We start from the raw sequence: 21,298 nt of genomic DNA on the forward strand, positions 1-21,298 counted from the left end.
GAAATCCCCCGAAGGGTTCAAATAGTTGGCACGAAGCCCAAATATGGCATTCAACCCAAATAATGATGATAGCAAAGAGATTTCAGTCAAATACGCGGTAAAATCATCAATCGGGACAGAATAAGTCCCAATCCCCAATAGTGCACGACTCCACGCTCGTCATCAAGCGTGTGCCTCATCTCAATATAGCACTACGATGTGCAATCTGGGGTTTCAAACCCTTAGAACATCATTTACAATCATAACTCACCTCGAACCGGCCAAATCCTTAGCTCACGACGCCTTTGCCCCTCGAATCAGCCTCCACTCGCATCGAATCTATCCAAAATCAGAACGAGGGCGTCAAAATATGCTAAGGGAACGAAGCCCAAGCAAAAATAATCAAAATATGACAAAAATCTAGAAATTACCAAAACCCGACCCCCGATCCCACATCTCGGAATTCAATAATTTTTACATCAATAGATTTCTTATCTCCCCACGAGTTCATACATATCAAAAGTTCAGAAATCCGACCGCAAATGATCCTTTAAATCCTCAATTAAAGGCCTAAGTTCCCAAGCCCTAGTTTTGCCCAATTTTCACCCTTAATTTCCAAAATTTCTAGCTCTAATCCGTGAAATAATAGCATAGGAGCGAGCTTTAAGTCCAAATTTCGTACCTCAATAAAGTTCCCTTGAAATCCCTCTTTCAAATCGCCCAAAAAGCTCCAAGCCGAGATAAAAATGGTGAAATAGCACAAAATTCGTGAAGGCCACAATTCATACCTTCTGCCTAGACATTTTTGCATCTGCGGCTATATTTCCGCTTCTGCGATCAAAACCACCACATCTGCGGTCCTCACTTAAACTTCCCTTCCGCAGCTGCTATAAACTTTCCGCATCTGTGCCATCGCAGATGCGGTATTCCAACCTCTTCTGCGGTTCTTGACGACCTCTCCAAAATCCTCTTTTGCGGCCAACCTTCCTCTTATGCGGGGCTGCACCTACGGTCCCCAATCCGCAGGTGCGAAAATACTAGAAGCAACAATTTTAGCAGCTGCAACAAATTCCAAACTTCTCCGTTAACCATCTGAAATGATCCTGAGACCCCCAGGACCTCAACCAAAAGAACGAACATATTCTATTACCTTATTCAAACTTGCACCAATCTTCAAAACACCTCAAATAAAAACAAATCAACCAAAACTCGTCGGATTCAAGCCAAATTTTCTAAAATCTCTCAAATTCCGCTTTTGATAAAAAACCCAACCAAATCACGTCCGAATGATCTGAAATTTTGCACACACACATCCCAAATGACACAACGCAGCTACTGCAACTCTCGAAATTCCATTCCGACTTCTACATCAAAATCTCGCCTACCAACCGGAAATCGCAAAAATATCAACTTCACTAATTCAAGCCTAAATCTACTATGAACCTCCAAAATTCATTTCGATCATGCTTCTAAATCTCAAATCACCTCCCAAAGCTAATCGAACCATCAGAACTCATATTCGAGCCTTTTAACACCTAAGTCAACATCTGGTTGACTTTTCCAGCTTAAACTTACTCTAAAGAGACTAAGTGTCTCAAACCTTACCAAATCCTTTTTGAACTCGATCTAACCAACCTGATACCACATAACACGGATAAACAAAATATGAAGAAGCAGAAATAGGGAAAACGGAGCAGTAACTCATGAGATGACTGGCCGGGTCGTCACATCCTCCCCAACTTAAACAAATGTTCATCTGCGAACGAATCAAGAAACATACCTGAAGCCTCAAACAGGTGAGGATATCGGCTTCACATCTCCCGCTCGGTCTCCCAGGTATCCTTCTCCATAGGCCGACCTCTCCACTGCACTTTCACTGAAGCAATATCCTTTGACCTCAACTTTCGAACCTAACGACCCAAAATAGCTACTGGCTCCACATCATAAGTCAAATCATCATCTAACTTAACCGTGCTGAAATCCAGAACATGAGACGGATCCTCAATATACTTCCGGAGCATAGAAACATGAACTACCGGATGCACACTCGATAAGCTAGGTGGCAAAGCAAGCTGATAAGTCACCTCCACAATCCTCCGAAACACCTTAAAAGGCCCAATGAACCGAGGACTCAATTTACCTTTCCTTCAAAATCTCATGACACCCTTCATGGGTGAAACCTTCAACAGAACTTTCTCGCCAACCATGTAGGACACATCCCGAACCTTCCTATCAGCATAGCTCCTTTGCCTTGACTGCTCTGTATGAAGCCTCTCCTGAATCACCTTCACCTTCTCTAAGGCATCTTGCACCAAGTCTGTCCCCAATAGCCTAGCCTCACCGGGCTCGAACCAACCAACTGGAGATCTACACCGTCTCCCATACAATTCCTCATATGGAGCCATCTGAATACTCGACTGGTAGTTATTGTTATAAGCAAACTCTGCAAGCGGCAAAAACTGATCCCATGACCCTCCGAAATCAATGACACAAGCAGGCAACATATCCTCCAATATCTGAATAGTGCACTCGGACTGCCCGTCCATCTGAGGGTGAAAAGTTGTGCTCAACTCAACCCGAGTACCCAACTCTTGCTGCACAGACCTCCAAAATTGCGATGTAAACTGAGTTCCCCTATCTAAAATGATGTAAACGGGGACACTATGCAAACGAACAATTTCTCGGATATAGATAACTGCCAACCGCTCTGAAGAATAGGTAGTATATACAAGAATGAAGTGCGCGGACTTGGTCAGTCGAACCACAATCACCCAAATAGCATCAAACTTTCTCAAAGTCCGTGGAAGTCCAACAACAAAGTCCATAATGATCCTCTCCCACTTCCACTCGAGAATATCTATCCGCTGAAGCAAGCCACCCGGTCTCTGATGCTCGTATTTCACCTGCCGATAATTGAGACACCGAGCTACAAATCCCACAATATCTTTCTTCATTCTTCTTCACCAATAGTGCTACCTCAAATCCTGATACATCTTCACGGCACCTGGATGAATGGAATACCGCGAGCGATGGGCCTCCTCCAGAATCAACTCCAGAAGCCCATCTACATTGGGCACACAAATCCGACCCTGCATCCTCAACACCCCATCATCACCTATAGTCATTTCTCTAGCATCATCGTGCTGAAATTTGTCCTTAAGGACAAGCAAATGAGGATCATCATACTATCACTCTCTGATGCGATCATATAAGGAAGACCGAGAAACCACACAAGCCAATACCCGACTAGGCTCCGAAATATCCAACCTCATGAACCGATTGGCCAAGGCCTGAACATCAACTACAAGAGGTCTCTCCCCAACTGGAATATATGTCAAACATCCCATACTCACTGTCTTTCGGCTCAAAGCATCGGCCACCACATTGGCCTTTCCCGGATGGTACAATATAGTGATATCATAATCCTTAAGCAACTCCAACCACCTCCGATGCCTCAAATTGAGATCCTTCTATTTGAACAAGTGCTGGAGGCTGTGATGATTAGTAAACACCTCACAAGACACACCATACAAATAATGCCTCCACTCTTTAATGCGTGAACTATGGCAGCCAACACCAAATCATGAACGGGGTAGTTCATCTCATGGGGCTTCAACTGACAAGAAGCATAAGCAATAACTCTACCCTCCTGCATCAAAACACAACCAATGCCAACTTTTGAAGTATCATAATACACGATATATGAACCTGAAGCTGATGGAAAAACTAACACTGGAGCTATGGTCAAAGCTATCTTGAGCTTCTGAAAGCTCTCGTCACACTCGTTTGACCATACAAATGAAGCACCCTTTTGAGTCAACTTGGTCAAGGGCGATGCGATATATGAGAATCCCTGAACAAACCGGCGATAATAACCCGCCAAACCAAGAAAACTGCGAATCTCTATGGCTGAGGACGGTTTGGGACAACTCTGTACCGCCTCTATCTTCTTCGGATCAACCTAAATACCCTCGCTGGACACCACATGCCCCAAGAACGCCACTGAATTGAGCCAAAACTCACACTTGAAGAATTTTGCATAAAGCTTCTCCTATCTCAATCTCTGAAACACAACTCTCAAATGCTCTGCGTGCTCCTCCTAACTACGCGAATATACCAGAATATCATCAATGAAGACTATAACAAAGGAGTCAAGATAAGGCCAAAACACACTATTCACCAAATGCATGAAGCCCAAAAGACATCACCAAGAACTCATAATGACCATATCGGGTCCCGAAAGCTGTCTTAAGAATATCCGAGTCCCTGATCTTCAATTGGTGATAACCTGAATGGAGATCAATCTTGGAGAACACTCTCTCTCCCTAAAGTTGGTTGAATAAATCATCAATGCGAGGAAAATGATACTTGTTCTTAATTGTTGCTTTGTTCAATTACCTATAATCAATGAACATTCTCATAGTGCAATCCTTCTTCTTCACAAATAGAACCGGCACACCTCAAGGTGACACACTAGGCCGAATGAACCCTTTATCAAGGAGTTCCTGAAGCTGCTCCTTTAATTCCTTCAACTCCGCTAGTGTCATACGATACGGTAAAATAAAAATGGGTTGAGTGCTCGACACCAAGTCAATACCAAAATCAATATCCCTGTCCGGAGGCATGCCAGACAGGACGACAGGAAACACACCGGGAAAATCCCTCACAACTAGAATAAAATCAATAATGGGAGTCTCAGCACTGACATCCCTCACAAAGGCTAGATACGAGAGACAACCCTTCCCAACCATACACTAGGCTTTCAAGAATAAGATTACTCTACGGGGAACATAATCTGTCATGCCTCGCCACTCGTTCCATGGCACACCCAGTATAGCCAATGTAACTGTCTTAGCATGACAGTCCAGAATAGCACAACACAGAGATAGCCAATCCATGCCTAAAATGACATCGAAATCCACCATACACAATAATAAAATATCCACATGGGTCTCCAGAACCCCCAATAGTCACCACATATGACTGATACACACGGTCTACAACAACAGTATCGTCCATTATGGTAGATACATGAACAAGTGAAGCAAGAAACTCATCGGGCGTACCCAAATAACGAGCAAAGTATGATGACACAAAAGAAAAGGTGGAACCGAGATCAAATAATACAGAGGCATCTTTGTGCATACTGAAACAATACCTGTAATAACATCATCTGAAGTAATAGCATCGGGTCTACTTGAAAGTTCATAGAAACGGGCCTGACCTCCACCTAATCGACCTCCCCCTCTAGGGTGACCCCTAGCTGACTGACCTCCACCCCTAGCTGGCTGGGCAGGTGGTGGTGAAGTAACTGATACTGAAGCCGATGACTGATTCTCCCGAATGCCTCAAAGTGGAACCAACATAGCACATAACCATGTAGTCAACTATCAATAGCAGATTCCCCCGCTTGGCTCGAAGCCATAGATCAAAACACACTCAATAACTCATAACGCATACACTCTATTGCTTCCATAATACCATAGTGATATTAAACTCAATCCTTCATAAGCTTGTGAAACACAGACCATCTGGTACTTTAACTCTTATGCAAATCTCGCATTCACTCTCATAATAGTTAAACCCACTCTCTTAAGATACCTAAACTTAAAATTCAACACATATATTTCACTTGTAAATGAGATCTTCTAACAGACAAGATAAGGATCACACAACCTCATAACACTTCGCAGGAGATAACCCACCTACTTTGCCTCAATCTAGCATTTCTGTATACCTTCAACCATCATAAACATTACGCAGTCACTTAAACTTTCTGAGTCTGAACTCAAACCACATCATGAAATTTACTCCACTCCCAAGCAGGAAAGATGGAAGGATTCTTCACACACCCATAACTCAGAGCTATACATAAAATCGAGATGAAATCAAGTACCTAATAGTTCTTCTATCCTCCAGCAAACCCTTCTCATCGCTTCTAAATCACATGAATACATCTCGTAGTCACATTACACTCATCACGTAACTATCCAGTCATCACCTCCCTTAATAGGGACACAACAGAACATATGGATCCAGAAACACGCGCTCATGAAATAAACAGCTCAGGGCTCAAGCTATAGGCAAAAATTCGGCCTCGCGTCCTACAGACTAGCCCAATATCAACACACAGAGATCACATCTCGCCCCTTTATCAGGGAATCACAAGCCATCGATGCATATCCAATATCGAGCGCTCGTGCACGAATACGAATGCGTGGAAGGAATTCAAAAAGTTACTTTTCAGGTTGAATTAAGGACGCACGATAAGAATTTCAAGAATATGAAGCTTTTCCTAAAGGTTCTACAGTGTTGACCCAAGTAAAGGTTAGTTTTGAAGACTGACAAAGGAACTCAGGATGAACCAGATCCATTCTTCAGGTTCATAAAAACAGGCAGATTCAAGTATATGGGATGCACGTGAAGGAGATAAGCTTAACTTGGTGTATTTAATATCTCTTAATCGAAAAGGTTGCATAATTGATAAGGAGAGAGTCTCCTTAATCAAAGAGAACACTATCCAATATAGGAAAGAAGTTAGAAGTTGAAATCAACTAGAACTCTTCCACCAAGGAAGAGTTGCATCAGATCTATAATTATTTCTCCTTCTACTAACTCTATAAATTGCAGGATGTTCTCACATTACAGTTTTGCACAAAAACACAGAAGTTAAAGGTGAATTGAGAGCAAAATACCAAGGCTTTTTGCAAGCAGTTCATGTGTAATCAACTGTGCAAACCTGAAGCTACATGAACCAGATTGAAGAACCAGCTCCATAAAGTGTTTTATGTGTCTTTCTTTAATTCTAGTTCAATTGTAGTAGGTATTTTCATATCATACTTTTCAGCTTTATCTAGAAGCAATTGTAATAGGTACTTTGAGTATTCAAGTTAGAGTTAACTTGAAGTTGTCGCAACAGTTAGAGGTTGGTTGCTACAACGGGATTAGAGGTAATCCTTAGGTTTACAAAGAGTTTTGTAAATGTTGTTTTGGATCAGTGATTTAGTGAAGTGTTGCGGAAAATCCTACTGAGTAGTAGGTCGTAGTTTTTTCACCTTTTGAGCTGGGTGTTTTCCACGTAAAATCTTTGTGTTCTTTAATTTTTGTACTTATTATTCTACAACAGTAGTAATTGGAACACATAGAAGAACCAGGTCCTTCCATAAATAGTTTAAGCCAAATATTGGTCACCACACAAACCACCCCTTCTTGTGTGGTATTGAAGTCTAAAACATCAATTGGTGTCAGAGAAGGTTATTCTTGAAGAGGCTAACACCTTAGGAATAGATCAAGATGAGCGCACCACCTGAAAATTGGGAAGGGCAATCCACTGATAAGCCGCCACTCTTTAATGGCCACTACTACTCTTGGTGGAAAAACAGGATGAGAGATCACATCATCGGAGAAGACTATCAGCTATGGGACATTGTCACTGATGGTCCCCTGACTACCATGAAGAAGAATGTTGAAGGAGTAGATGTGTCAAAAACAAGAGCTGACTGCAATGCTGAGGACTTGAAGAAATGGGAAAAGAATGCTAAGGCCAAGAAATGGCTTGTGTGTGGACTTGGTCCAGACGAGTACAGTAGAATTCAAAGCTGTACCACTGCTAAGGAAATTTGGGATGTATTGCAAGTGGCTCATGAAGGAATACCTCAAGTGAAGAGGTCCAGAGAAACACTACTGTATTCTCAATATGAGAATTTCACCATGAAGGAAGGGGAAACCATCCAGGAGATGTATACAAGGTTCACCACACTAACAAATGAACTTAAGTCTCTTGGAAGGGTTATTCTTGAAGAGGAAAAAGTTGAGAAAATTTTGACAAGAGTTCTGCCGGTCACTTGGGAAAGTAAAATCACTGTCATTCAGGAATCAAAAAACATTGACGCTCTTAAGTTGGACGAGATAATTGGAAATCTCACAGCCTATGCACTTAGAAGGCAAAACATGAAGATGGATGCACCCAAGAAGGAAAGGAGCCTGGCATTCAGAATAACTGAAGGTGCTGATCTAGAGGAGGATGAAATGACCATGATCACAAAGGACTTCAAGAAGTACCTAATGAGAGGAAATGGTCCTTTAAGAAGTGGAAGCTATAGCAAAACAAGGGTTCCTAAAAAACAAAAAAATGAGGGGTGTTACAAGTGTGGGAAGACTGATCACCGCATCAAAAACTGCCCTCAATGGGAAATTGAATGGAAAAAGGAAAGAGCTGAACGAAGGAACATGACGAAGGAACAGGTTCAACCCAAGAAGAAAAAAGGATCAATAAAGGCTATAGTTGTTGCCTGGGGAGAAAGCTCAGATGAGGACTCAAAGGATGAAGATGGAGATGAACAAGCACTTACGACAATTGGAGAATCCGATGAGGAATATGAGGTAAGTATAAATCATCTCAAAGACAAGATTAAATTTTTGTCTAAAGAAAGGCTATCTGAGTTACTCCTGGATTTCATTGATGAATCTAAGGATCTAAACAATGAAATGAAACAGCTGTCTAAGGAGTGTGTGATTTTGAAAGCTAAGTGCAAAAATCTGGAACTTAGGGCTAGTGAAAGAGATAGTAAAAATGCTGAGTTAAAGAACCAGGTTCATGAACTTGACACTACAGTCCTAGAGCTTAGATCTGAAAATTTGAAATTGAAATTAGGAACTAGTAAAAAGAAAGCTGATCATACACAACTCACTTTAGAAGAAAATGTATGAAAAATGAAAGATGAGTTGTCCAAAAGAGATGAGCATATAAGAGTCCTTAAGTAGGATCTAAACAAGGTTAAGCACGAGCTAGACAAAACTTGTAAATGGAATAGGTCCTCCGATGCACTTTTATGGCTACATGAACACCATAGTAGCAATAAGAGAGGACTTGGCTACGGGACCCCTGCACCTAAGTGGGATCCCAAAAGTAAGTACCTCACACTTCCTGAGAACATAATTTGCACACATTGTGGTAAGATTGGTCACTATAAATCCGAATGTATTGCAAAAGAAAAGGCTAGTCAAAAGAATAAAGAATTTGTTCAAGGGAAAAATAGGCTTCCAGGTTGAGCTAAAAAGAATTTGATTCACCATTTTGCCTATAGAAAGGGACACAAACTAGTTTGGGTTCCTAAGACTAACCCCTAATTTCCTTTTGCGGGTCCAAGTGAAGGGAAGGAGCCAAATATGGTACATGGATAGTGGCTACTCAAAGCATATAACAGGAAGTAAGAACCAACTCCTTTCGCTTAAGGACCTCAAAGGAAGTGATGTCTCCTTTGGAAATGGAAAGAAAGATGAGATCATTGGGGTTGGAAAGGTAGGTAAGACTGATTCTCACTCTATTGAAAATGTCTACTTGATAGATGGCCTAAAATACAGCCTAATAAGACAATCACAATTGTGTGATAACGGGAGCTTGGTAGCATTCACCTGTACAGAAGGTTTTGTGATTAATCTTACCACTGACAAGATTGTTTTGCAGGGAAAAAGAGTAAACAATACATACATTGTAGATTTGTCCACACTTTCAGAAAATGAAATCACTTGCTTAAGTGTATTGGACAATGATCCCCTCCTTTGGCACAAGAGACTTGGACATGCAAGTCTGAGTCAACTCAACAAATTAGTCCCCAAGGATTTGGTAATAGGGCTGCCTAACATCAAGTTCAAGGAAGATAAAGTTTGTGAGTCTTGTGCAAGGGAGAAGCAGGTAAGATCCTCTTTTAAATGAAAGAAAGTGGTAAGCACCACCAAAACAATGGAACTGGTCCATATGGATCTCTGTGGTCCAATAAGAACATTAAGCAGATGTGGTAAAATATATGTGATGGTGCTTGTTGATTATTACTCTAGGTTTACTTGGACATTATTTTTAACATCTAAAGATGAATCATTTTACATGTTTACTTCTTTTGTTAGAAAAACACAGAAACAACTAGGTAATCAACTTGCACCAATTAGGTCTAATCATGGAACTGAATTTGAAAATGCTAAGTTTGCTGAATTTTTGCATGCTACATCATAAATAGTTGCATGGCTAGACCTCTTTTTAAGAAGATTCCCTATGTGTCACTTAAAGGAAGAAAGCTAAATATATCCCATCTTAGGGCATTTAGATGCAACTGCTTTGTGCACAATAATGGCAGACTTCCTAGGTAAGTATGATCCCAGAAGTGATGAGGGAGTATTCTTGGGATATTCTTCACATAGTAAAGCTTATAAGATATACAGTAAAAGAACTATGTGTGTAGAAAAAAAAATGTATATGTTATTTTTTTAAAAAACTAACATTCGTTCTGAGAGGTAGGAACAAGATAATGAAGAGACTAGGCTGATAAGAAATTCAAATGGTGAAACCAAAGTTTAGCCTGAAGATGCATCACAGGAAGGAACAGGTGATGGAATAGGTCCTTTTACCCAGGGCAACATAATAGAGGGAACTGGCTAGAGAGGAATTGATCCTCAAACTTCAAGGGAACTTGTCCATGAACCTATTCCTCAGTAACAAAAGCAGGAAGGAACATTCAAAGAAATTGACACTCCTATTGCAGCATCCACGAAATTGGATATTGATGAACCTGGTTCATCTGTTGATCAGAAGTTGTATAGGGGAATGATTGGTTCTCTTTTGTATCTTACTGCTAGCAGACCTGACATTATTTTCAGTGTAGAGCTTTGTGCTCGATTTCAAGCATATCTAAAGGAATCCCACTTGGCTGCTGTCAAGAGAATATTGAGATACTTGAAAGGCACTACTGACCTTTGCCTTTGGTATCCAAAAGGCAGTAACTTTAACCTAGTGGGATATGTTGACGCTGACTATGCAGGTTTTCTTGTGGATATGAAGAGCACATCAGGTATGGCAGACTTCCTTGGTTCATGTCTTGTGTCATGGGCTATTAAAAGGAAAATTCAGTTGTCTTATCTACTGCTGAAGCTGAGTATGTTGATGCTGCTTCATGTTGTGCTCAATTGTTGTGGATCAAGGAGAAATTAATGGACTTTGGAATTGATGTTGGTTGCATCCCTATTTTCTGTGATAACACTAGTGCTATTAGTATGACAAAAACCCGTTTCATCATAAGAGAACTAAGCACATAGATGTTAGGCACCATTTTTTTGTGGGACAACTATGAGAAAGGCTTGATCACTGTAGAGTTTTGTGCTACTGATAAGAAAATTGCTGACATCTTCACAAAAGCCTTATATAGAGATCACTTTGAGAGGAATATGTTGAAATTAGGGATGATTAATATCACCTAAAAGGACCGATTCAAGGTTAAACGAAAAAAATGAAAAGAAAATTGAAAAAAAAATTTGGTTAGAAAGTCGGTAAATTGTGTATAATTAGATTAAATCTTGCTCAGTCTCATAATTTTCATAGTATACTCTTGTGCCATGTGTTAACATGACTCATTAATCTCTAATGATATTTTCTCTATTTTGGCAAATTTAAACTTACACAAGAGAATTATCAGTGATGAACCTGGTTCATCAAGATAACACGGTATGTTTTCTACACTCTGCATAATTTGAAATAACTATATTTGGATCATGAGCAGAGTCCTACCAAATACCAAAGTTCTTGTGAACTTATGCGTTATAAGAGAACCAATTACGTTCAAGATTCCTGACCATATTAAACTACCTAGATTCTTTTAAGTCTGCTACTCAGGGGGGAAGAAAGTGGTTCTTCCGAAACTGAACAGGTATCTTCTGATTCTAAAGTTTCTCCAGAGACAATTTCTAAAGTTTCTACAAATTTGGAAAATAGATTTGTAGGATCTATAGCAAGTGTTGAAACTACAGAATCTAGAAAAGTTGATGGTAAAAATGAAAAAGAAAAAAAAGGAGAGCTAGGGTGCTAGGAGGTGAGGGGAAAGGGAACAAGAGTGGTTGATTCTTCACCCACTCTTGTGAGTTTAACCAAAAACGCAGGTGCAATGGTTGTTTGGGGAGATGAACCTGGTTCATCTGTAGAGGAAACCCTCGCAAGACCTGCAGAAGAAAGTGACTGAAAGCTATAATCCAGCTTCTTGATAGAGTTATTAATGGCACCAAAACTCATACCATTCCTTATGGCTTCATTTTCACAATTGTGCTTGCACATTTCAATATACCTATGAAAAGGTGGGAGGTTAGTACAAGCGTGGATCATTTTTGGGTTAATACTCTGCTTCCTTGCGATTATGAAGTCAATGTCACTCCTAAAGAACCTAGTTCATCCAAAAGGCACCAGTGAATAGCAAGGTTAGATCCATGCTGCAAGAAAGTGGGGCTAAGAATGCTGAGATTGAAAGGCTGAAGAAGAGGTTGGTTGAGGTGGAGACTAAGAGAGATGCTCTCAGAATTGAGTTGGCAAGAGAAAAAGAGAAAAATGATGGCATTCTTTAAGGTATGCTGAAACTCCTCCAAGTCAAAAACCAAGCACCTTGTTCTTCCCAACCTTAAGCCTCCTAGCCTAATGTAGATAAACTAGTGACCCAGTTCGGGATTTTTTGTTTCTTTTGCTCATGTTTTCAGTATTTTTATTTCTTCTTATGCTTTGTGGTAGAATCTTATCAATAATCAATGAAATTCACTATTTTTGATCTAACTGTTTGTTCATATTTCTTTGATGGTTAAAATTCTTAGATTGATCTATGATGATTAATCCATGATTGCATTTGAAGTAGCCCTAGTGGCCATGAGTAAGCTTTAATATCTGGTTATCTCACATTTTTTATGTAACTTTTCGATGATGCCAAAAAGGGGAAAAAGGTTGTGCTTTAAACAAGTGATGTTTACACTTTGGACAGTGATGTTTATAACCTACTGTACCTGGTCCTTGATGATAAGTGATAAAAAGAAAAAAAATGTTTCTAACATTGTGTTGAAGTTGAGCTGAGTTGAAACAGGGCCTAAGCTTATGAAAAGCATAGAGTTTGTCATCATCAAAAAGGGGAATTTGTTGGCCCAAGTAAAGGTTAGTTTTGAAGACTGACAAAGGAACTCAGGATGAACCAGGTCCATCCTCCAGGTGCATCCCTCAGGTTTACAAAAATGGGGCGATTTGAGTTTGTGGGATGTACGTGAAGGAGATAAGCTTAACTTGGTGTATTTAATATCTCCTGATCGAAAAGGTTGCATAATTGATAAGGAGAGAGACTACTTAATCAAAGAGAATACTATCCACATTAGGGAAGGAGTTAGAAGTTGAAATCAACTAGAACTCTTCCACCAAGGAAGAGTTGCATCAGAACTATAGTTATTTCTTCTTCTACTAACTCTATAAATTGCAGGATGTTCTCACATTGCAGTGTTGCACAAAAATGCATAAGTTAAACGTGAATTGAGGGCAAAATAGCAAGGTTTTTTGCAAGCATCTCGTGTGTAATCAAGTGTCCAAACCTGAAGCTACATGAACCAGATTGAAGAACCAACTCCATAAAGATTTTTATGTGTCTTTCTTTATTTCTAGTTCAATTGTAGTAGGTATTTTCATATTGTACTTTTCAGCTTTATCTAGAAGCAATTGTAATAGGTACTTTGAGTATTCAAATTAGAGTTAACTTGAAGTTGTCGCAATAGTTAGAGGCTGGTTGCTACAACGGGGATTAGAGGTAATCCTTAGGTTTACAAAGAGTTTTGTAAATGCTGTTTTGGCTAAGTTATTTAGTGAAGTATTGGGGAAAATCCTACTGAGTAGTAGGTCGTGGTTTTTTCATCTTTTGAGTCGGGTGTTTTCCACGTAAAATCTTTATGTTCTTTAATTTCTATACTTATTATTCCTCAACAGTAGTAGTTGGAACACATAGAAGAACCAGGTCCTTCCATAAATAGTTTAAGCGAAAAACTGGTCACCACACAAATAATCCCCCTTCTTGTGTGGTATTGAAGTCTAAAATATAAAGCAACCTCTCGAGGATAAATACAGACGTCTCCGTACCGATCCCCGAGACTCTACTAAATCTGCTCATGACTTGTGAGACCTACGTAACCTAGGCTTTGATACCAACTTGTCACGACCCTAAACCCCAAACCCGATCGTGATGACGCCTCTCGTGAAGACAAGGCCAGCCGACACTTCCCATTTCCAATTATCAATAGTTAAGAATTTAGAAACAGTCTAACTATGGATAAATAAACCAAAATTTAAGCAAATGATGGTATAATATGCGGAATACAACCCAAACACAGTCCGATACCGGGGTGTCACTAGTCATGAGCATCTATAAATCCTGCTACAAGTCCGATAAGTCCATAAACTATTACAAATGTTTGATAAAGGATAAAAATGATAAAGAGGGAGAAACACGGGACTGTAGACGTCAAACAACTATCTCGTGGACTCCGATATCTACCGGGGGCTCTCAACTCGCACTGGCAGGATCCGCAACGCCTGAATCTGCACACAGGGTGAAGGGAGTAAAGTGAGTACTCCAACTCAGTGAGTAACAAATATAAATAAAGGCTGAAAGCAAGAAATCACGTAAAGCACAAAGCATTCTATAATGAAGCAGTAAAACCATTTAAAAATCAGTAAATCAGTGAAAGATAGGCAAAAATCCTCTATATCAAATGTAATTTTGTGAAAAGCCTTTTTCAACAATTAAGCAGGTAACTGATCGTAAATTACGAAAAGTAAACACATAAAGGTTCTCCCCTCGGGAAACACATCAGAATAGTACCAACCCCTCGGGCAATCACATAGAACAATACCAGCCCCTCATGCTCAATCTCACATCACAATGGGTACCCGCGCTCACTGGGGTGTACAGACTCCTATAGGGGCCCCTTACGGCCCAAGCACAATATCAAGCCACCTCGTGACATCATCACTAGGCCCTCGGCCTCATATCAATCAAGCCACCTCGTGGCGTACATATCTCAGACCCTCGGCCTCATAATCAGTATCAAATATTTTCTCACAACATAGACCCTCGGCCTTACTCAGTCAAAATCCTCACAAGCCACTTGGGTAATAGAAAAGTAGTGTTTCTCAACCCAAATATCATTTAAAATATCATTTAAATATTAAAACTGAGTAAACATGGCTGAGTATGAAACAAACCGTGGAAAATAACATGACTGAGTTCAAGTATAAAGCCAAAACAGTGAGGAAATATCAATAGAAATCCCCCAAAGGGTTCAAATAGTTGGCACGAAGCCCAAATATGGCATTCAGCCCAAATACGCGGTAAAATCATCAATCGGGACGGACTAAGTCCCAATCCCCAATAGTGCAAGACCCCACGCTCGTCATCAAGCGTATGACTCACCTCAATATAGCACTACGATGTGCAATTCGGGGTTTCAAACCCTCAGAACGTTATTTACAATCATTACTCACCTCGAACAGGCCAAATCCCTAGATCGCAACTCCTTTGCCCCTCGAATCAGCCTCACTCGCATCGAATCTACCCAAAATCAGAACGAGGACGTCAAAATATGCTAAGGGAACGAAGCCTAAACGAAAATAATCAAAATACGACACAAATCCTGAAATTACCAAAACCCGACCCCCGGTCCCATGTCTCAGAAATCAATAATTTTTACATCAATAGATTTCTTATCTCCCCACGAGTTCATACATTTCAAAATTTCAGAAATCCGACCCCAAATGGTCCTTCAAATCCTCAATTAAAGGCCTAAGTTTCCAAGCCCTAGTTTTCCCCAATTTTCACCCTTAAATTCAAAAATTTCTAGCTCTAATCCGTCAAATAACAGCATAGGAACAAGTTTTAAGTCCAAATTCCTTACCTCAATGAAGTTCCCTTGAAATCCCTCTTTCAAATTGCCCAAAAAGCTCCAAAGCCGAGATACAAATGGTGAAATAGCTCAAAATTCACGAAGGACACAATTTATACCTTCTGCCCAGACATTTTTGCATTTGCGGCTAAATTTTCGCTTCTGCGGTCCTCACTTAAACTCCCCTTTCCGCATCTGCGATAAATTTTCGGCATCTGCGCAATCGTAGATGCGGTATTCCAACCTCTTCTGCGGTTCCTAACGACCTCTCCAAAATCCGCTTCTGCGGCCGACCTTCCACTTATGTGGCACCGCACCTACGGTCCCCAATCTGCAAGTGCAAAAATACCAGAAGCAGCAATTTCAACAGCTGCAACAAATTCCAAACTTCTCTGTTAACCATCCGAAATCACTCCGAGGCCCCCGGGACCTCAACCAAAAGCACGAACATATCCTAATACCTTATTCAAACTTGCACCAATTTTCAAAACACCTCAAACAACAACAAATCAATCAAAACACGTCAGATTCAAGCCAAATATTCTAAAATCTCTCAAATTTCGCTTTTGATAAAAAAACCCAACCAAACTACGTCCGAATGACCTAAAATTTTGCACACACATTCCAAATGATACAACAGAGCTACTGCAACTCTCGAAATTCCATTCTGACCCCAACATCAAAATCTTGCCTACCAACCGGAAATCGCCAAAATATCAACTTCGCCAATTCAAGCCTAAATCTACTACGAACCTCCAAAATTTATTCCGATCACGCTCCTAAGTCACAAATCACCTATCAAAGCTAACCGAACTATTGGAACTAACATCTTATCCCTCTAACACCTAAGTCAACCTTCAGTTGACTTTTCCAACTTAAACTCACTCTAACGAGACTAAGTGTCTCAAATCTTACCAAATCCTTTCCGATCTCAATCCGACCAAACTGATACCACATAACACGGATAAATAAAGCATGAAGAAGCAGGAATAGGGAAAATGCAGCGGTAACTCATGAGACGACTGGTCGGGTCGTCACAGTCCAAGAAAGGCCTAATATCATTTTTCAAACCAAGTTAGTCTATGATTTCGCCTTGAAGCACATTTCAGGCAAGTTCTAGACTACAAATAATGCAAAATAACTCACAATAAATCTCACCACACATGAATACTCAAGTGGAATACAAATCCAAAATCCAATTGAAACCAATGACTCAAAAAGGTTACATATAGCATAAGAAGCTATTTAGTGAATCAAAGAGCTAAAATTTGAGTCTAAAAGTCATGACAATGATCTTTACTTCAATTATTTTTCTTTTTCAATGACCAAAAATTTATATGCCGAGGTTTAAATCATATTGGTACCAAGAAAGCCAGACTTAGTCAATGGGAACAAACCCCAACTCAAACCATTTATTCTTCCTAAATTAACATAAGCTATATCTAAACTACAAGACTAATTCCCTTAAAAAAGTCATCTATCTATCCATCATCGCGAAAAGTCGACAAAAACTCACTAACAGTTACCCGGTTAAAAAAAAATTAGCATCCTCGGAAAAAAACCGTGGTACAAAGAAAACCAAGGATATCGCCACAAAAATAAAGCATACTATATAAACAAAAAATTAAGAAGCTAGTAAATATCAAGTCACTAAAACATACTATATATAAAAACAAAAACTCAAGAACCTAGTAAACATACTAATATAACACATCACATGAAAGTACAATAACAATTAATAAACTAAAACATCGACCAATCTACGCAAGTTATCATACAAAAAAGAAGAAAAAAAATTTCATGCTCCGCATACATCCATCATATCTGAACGAGTCACCCCAACCTAAAGTGTTGAACTGTCCTCAATTCAACTAATCAAAACAATATAAAATGAAGGAGGTGCTTCCTAAAACCGCATCAGTCGGAGCTAGAGGTGGTGGGAAATTTGAGCTCCAAATCCACATCATCATCATCCTCTGATTCATGTGAACCACAAAATGTACTCAGATTATGCATCATCTTGGACAGAAATTTACTTTTCTTCTTTTCATGCTCCTTGAACTTTCTCTGCCGCTTCTCAATCTTTCCTTGCCGGCGACTCATATTCTCCAACCTGGTGTTAATGGCTTCCATCTTGCCCGTGATTGATTTTTTATCTTTGACCACATCCTTCATGGAAGGTGGGGCAGCAGTCCCAATAGATGTGCCAGCCCTAGGTGGGCCAGTGGGAAGGCCAGCTATAAGCTGCCTAATATGTGCATCTACCCCATATATCTGGCTGGACAAGTGGAAGATAGTGTGAGGACTAGACTGGAGTAGTCCCATGGGGTCAAAGGACCCTGATGAAGGTGCAAAGGATCCGGCAGGATCAGTGGTGGCCTCAGAGAACTGCCCAAATGAAGAGGAAGCAACATCAATTCTCCTCTTTTTCTGCTTGTCACTAGGCCCCTTTATCAGTAAAGGATGGATCATTGGTTTTCTAGGACCTTTCTCAACATCACTGGGGCATTCAGGTACCCTAGCATCATAGCATAGTCTAGTGATCAGGGATGGGAAGAAAAGGATCTTGGACCTCCCATAAGTGGCTTCCTCGATTTCTCGAACAATGTGCTCCCCCACATTACAAGTAATCCATCCATGATAGCAGCAATTATTAATGCCTTATCTGGTGTCACATCAATGTCATTTGTAGAGGGCAAAACTCTTGCATAGATAATAGAGAGCCATGACTTTGCCTCAGCCCTGAAATCATAAGAATCAACTCCCTTGTGCACTGACGTCCACTTCGGGGTAACCCCATCATGTAACTTATCCACTAGCCACTGGTTTTCTCCTTCTTTAGCTCTATATCTGTAGACCTCATTATCAGCATTGGGAAGGCCATAAATACCATTGATTATCTCAGGGATGAAATGGACTTGCACCCCCCGCATAGTAGTAACAAAGGCACCTTGGAAGTCGGTTCTCAAGGCATTTGCATAGAATTCCAAAACTATTGTGTGGTTGGCATTATTTGGTTGCTCGGCAAAAGAAATCCACCTGCTTTCTATCAACCATGTGTAGAAGCCCGACATTTTAGCTTCGACCTTTTCCATATTTATGCCTCTTTCCCGGATGATGGTCTTTGACAAGAGTTCATCATATCTTCGCTCACATGCTGCAGATAGAAACTGGTCATGATCAAAGGGTTCCTCTTGTTCAGCTCCAAAGACATGTTCTTGCTTAATTTCATTATGTTCCGGATCCATTTTATGCCAAAAGTACCTAAAAAATAGACCAACAATGTTAAATGCTCATATAGACACTTAAAACAACGTATTATAAAGTATTTAGGCAAAAGAAATGGGCGAAAAAGGTCCAGGGCAGAGCTGTGCGAAGCTACTATTTTGTCACCAATTTTGGGACTGTGAGTGGTTGCTCTTCGCGTTCGCGAAGAGCAAAATTTTTTGGCCTAGAATTAGATCTTCGCGTTCGCGAGCAGACCATCGCGTAAAAGTTTTTGCCCTAGTGATTTGCCTTCGCATTCGCGAGAAGACCCTCGCGTTCGCGAAGGTCATGTTCCTCGCCTAGACCTAGTTTTCTTTCATGCATTTCTTCAATCAGTTGGGGTGCCCTCTTTTCCTTGTTCATTTTACAAATCATTTAAGCACAAATCTTGCCCATATTTTTCTTCAACAAAATACACTCACACTCATAATCACAGATTTTGTCCAAATTTTTCTTCAACAAAATACACTCACACTCAACCAACCTCACCCAGCAAGCAACAACCAATTTCAAACACAAGTTTGCCAATTAATGCTCAAAATTTAAACCCGAAGGACCAAACAACCATGATTGTTCTTCTATTGCTTCACACCAAGAAAAAGAAGAAAGATTTAAGATACAAAGGAGGGAATTACATACCTTGATAGTGGCGAAGGAGAATCACAATGAACTTGAAGAGTATGGGGAATTTTCTTTTGGGAATAAAGGAGTAGAACTGTTCTTGAGCCAAAGAGAGGGGTTAGGGCCGATTTGCAGTGTTTTACAACTTTAAAACCTACCTAACCCTATGCGTTCACGAGGGATTGGTCTCCTACACGAAGAGTAATAACTGCCAACAGGTCGCGAATGCGAGTGAGTCACCGCGAATGCGAAGATTTAAAATTTTATAAACCTATGCGAACGCGAGTGTTCCACGCGAACGCGAAAAGTAGTGTTTTGCAGTTGTATAGTTCTGGCAGCTACTGGTTTTGGCTAGGGCAGTGCATAATTTGATAAATACCAAATTACCGTACTAAACCGAATATTTTGGTATTTAGTATTTGATATTTTGGTATTCAGTATGGTATTTGGTTTAAGTTTTAAAAAAATATTGGTATTAGGTATTGTATTTGGTATTTTAAAATAAAATACCGAAATACCAATACCATACCGAAATATATATTATATTACACAAAATAGATATTATTAACTATAACATAAATATAAAAAATCTAAAATTTTACTTTCCTTTATTCACTAAGTTCATCAATTAACTCTAAACAAGTAACAAGACATTTCTAATTATCAAATTTATTTCTTTATGTGCAATTTTCTCTCTCTAGGTTGATATTTGCTGGTTTTGGACAAAACTTTTGTCAACAAATGATTTTAGTTTTATACTTTTGAGTACTTTAATTAAGAATATTATAGTGTATGACTCTATGCACTAGTTAATATTCAAACCGAATAAACTGAAATTACCGAACCGAATAAACCGAAACCGAAAGGAGAAAAATCGAACCACACCGAATTTAATTATGTACGATATTGGTATAGCATTTTAAGAAACCGAATATCAAAAATACCGAACCGAAATGTCTAAATACTGTATCGTACCGACCGACGAACACCCCTAGTTTGGCTCTCTGGACCACTTCGACCTGCTCAAATCAACTCCAAAAAATTTAAAACTTGGCAGATTAGTCAAATATAATATTTTGAGCTATTCTAACAAAGAAAAATTCAAAAATGACTAAATTTTTTGAAAATGATGGGTTGCCTCACACCAAGTGCCGCACTTAACGTCGTGGCATGACGCAAAATAACTTTACCACTTTTCTCGCCACTTGGACGATATGAATTGGGCAGCAACATGGAATCAAGCTTGTGACCACGAGCGGTGGGGGTGGTAAGTAGATGACCAAGCCAAGCCTTAATTTCTTCATTTTTCACTTCTTGGCTTTCATGTGAGGAATGTCATTTTGCCGTCTTGTTCCCTCAAATTGTAAAATGTATGGCCTTTGTGTTTCCTCCTCGCAATCCCTCATTGACTCGTGTAGTTCAATTCATATATTACCACACAATTCCAATGTTGAAAAATGCTTGGAATGTAATATCAACCCTCCAAATTGCAATTCTTCCCGAATTTTGACATCCTCTTTTCCCTCGGATTAGAGTCAATCTCAACCATATTTTCGTTCACATCAGTTGACTCTAATTTCCTATTTTTCTTGGCATTACTAACACTCATGGAGTCGGTTGGCGGATGTTCAATTATTGATTCCTTAAAGTAGAGCTCACTTTCTTCCTCGTAATCGGACGCTTCTTGACTTCCTTCCACACTCTCAAGTTGATGGGC

Source organism: Nicotiana tabacum, chromosome 3 (assembly GCF_000715075.1).
Source record: "Nicotiana tabacum cultivar K326 chromosome 3, ASM71507v2, whole genome shotgun sequence".
Lineage (NCBI taxonomy): Eukaryota > Viridiplantae > Streptophyta > Magnoliopsida > Solanales > Solanaceae > Nicotiana > Nicotiana tabacum.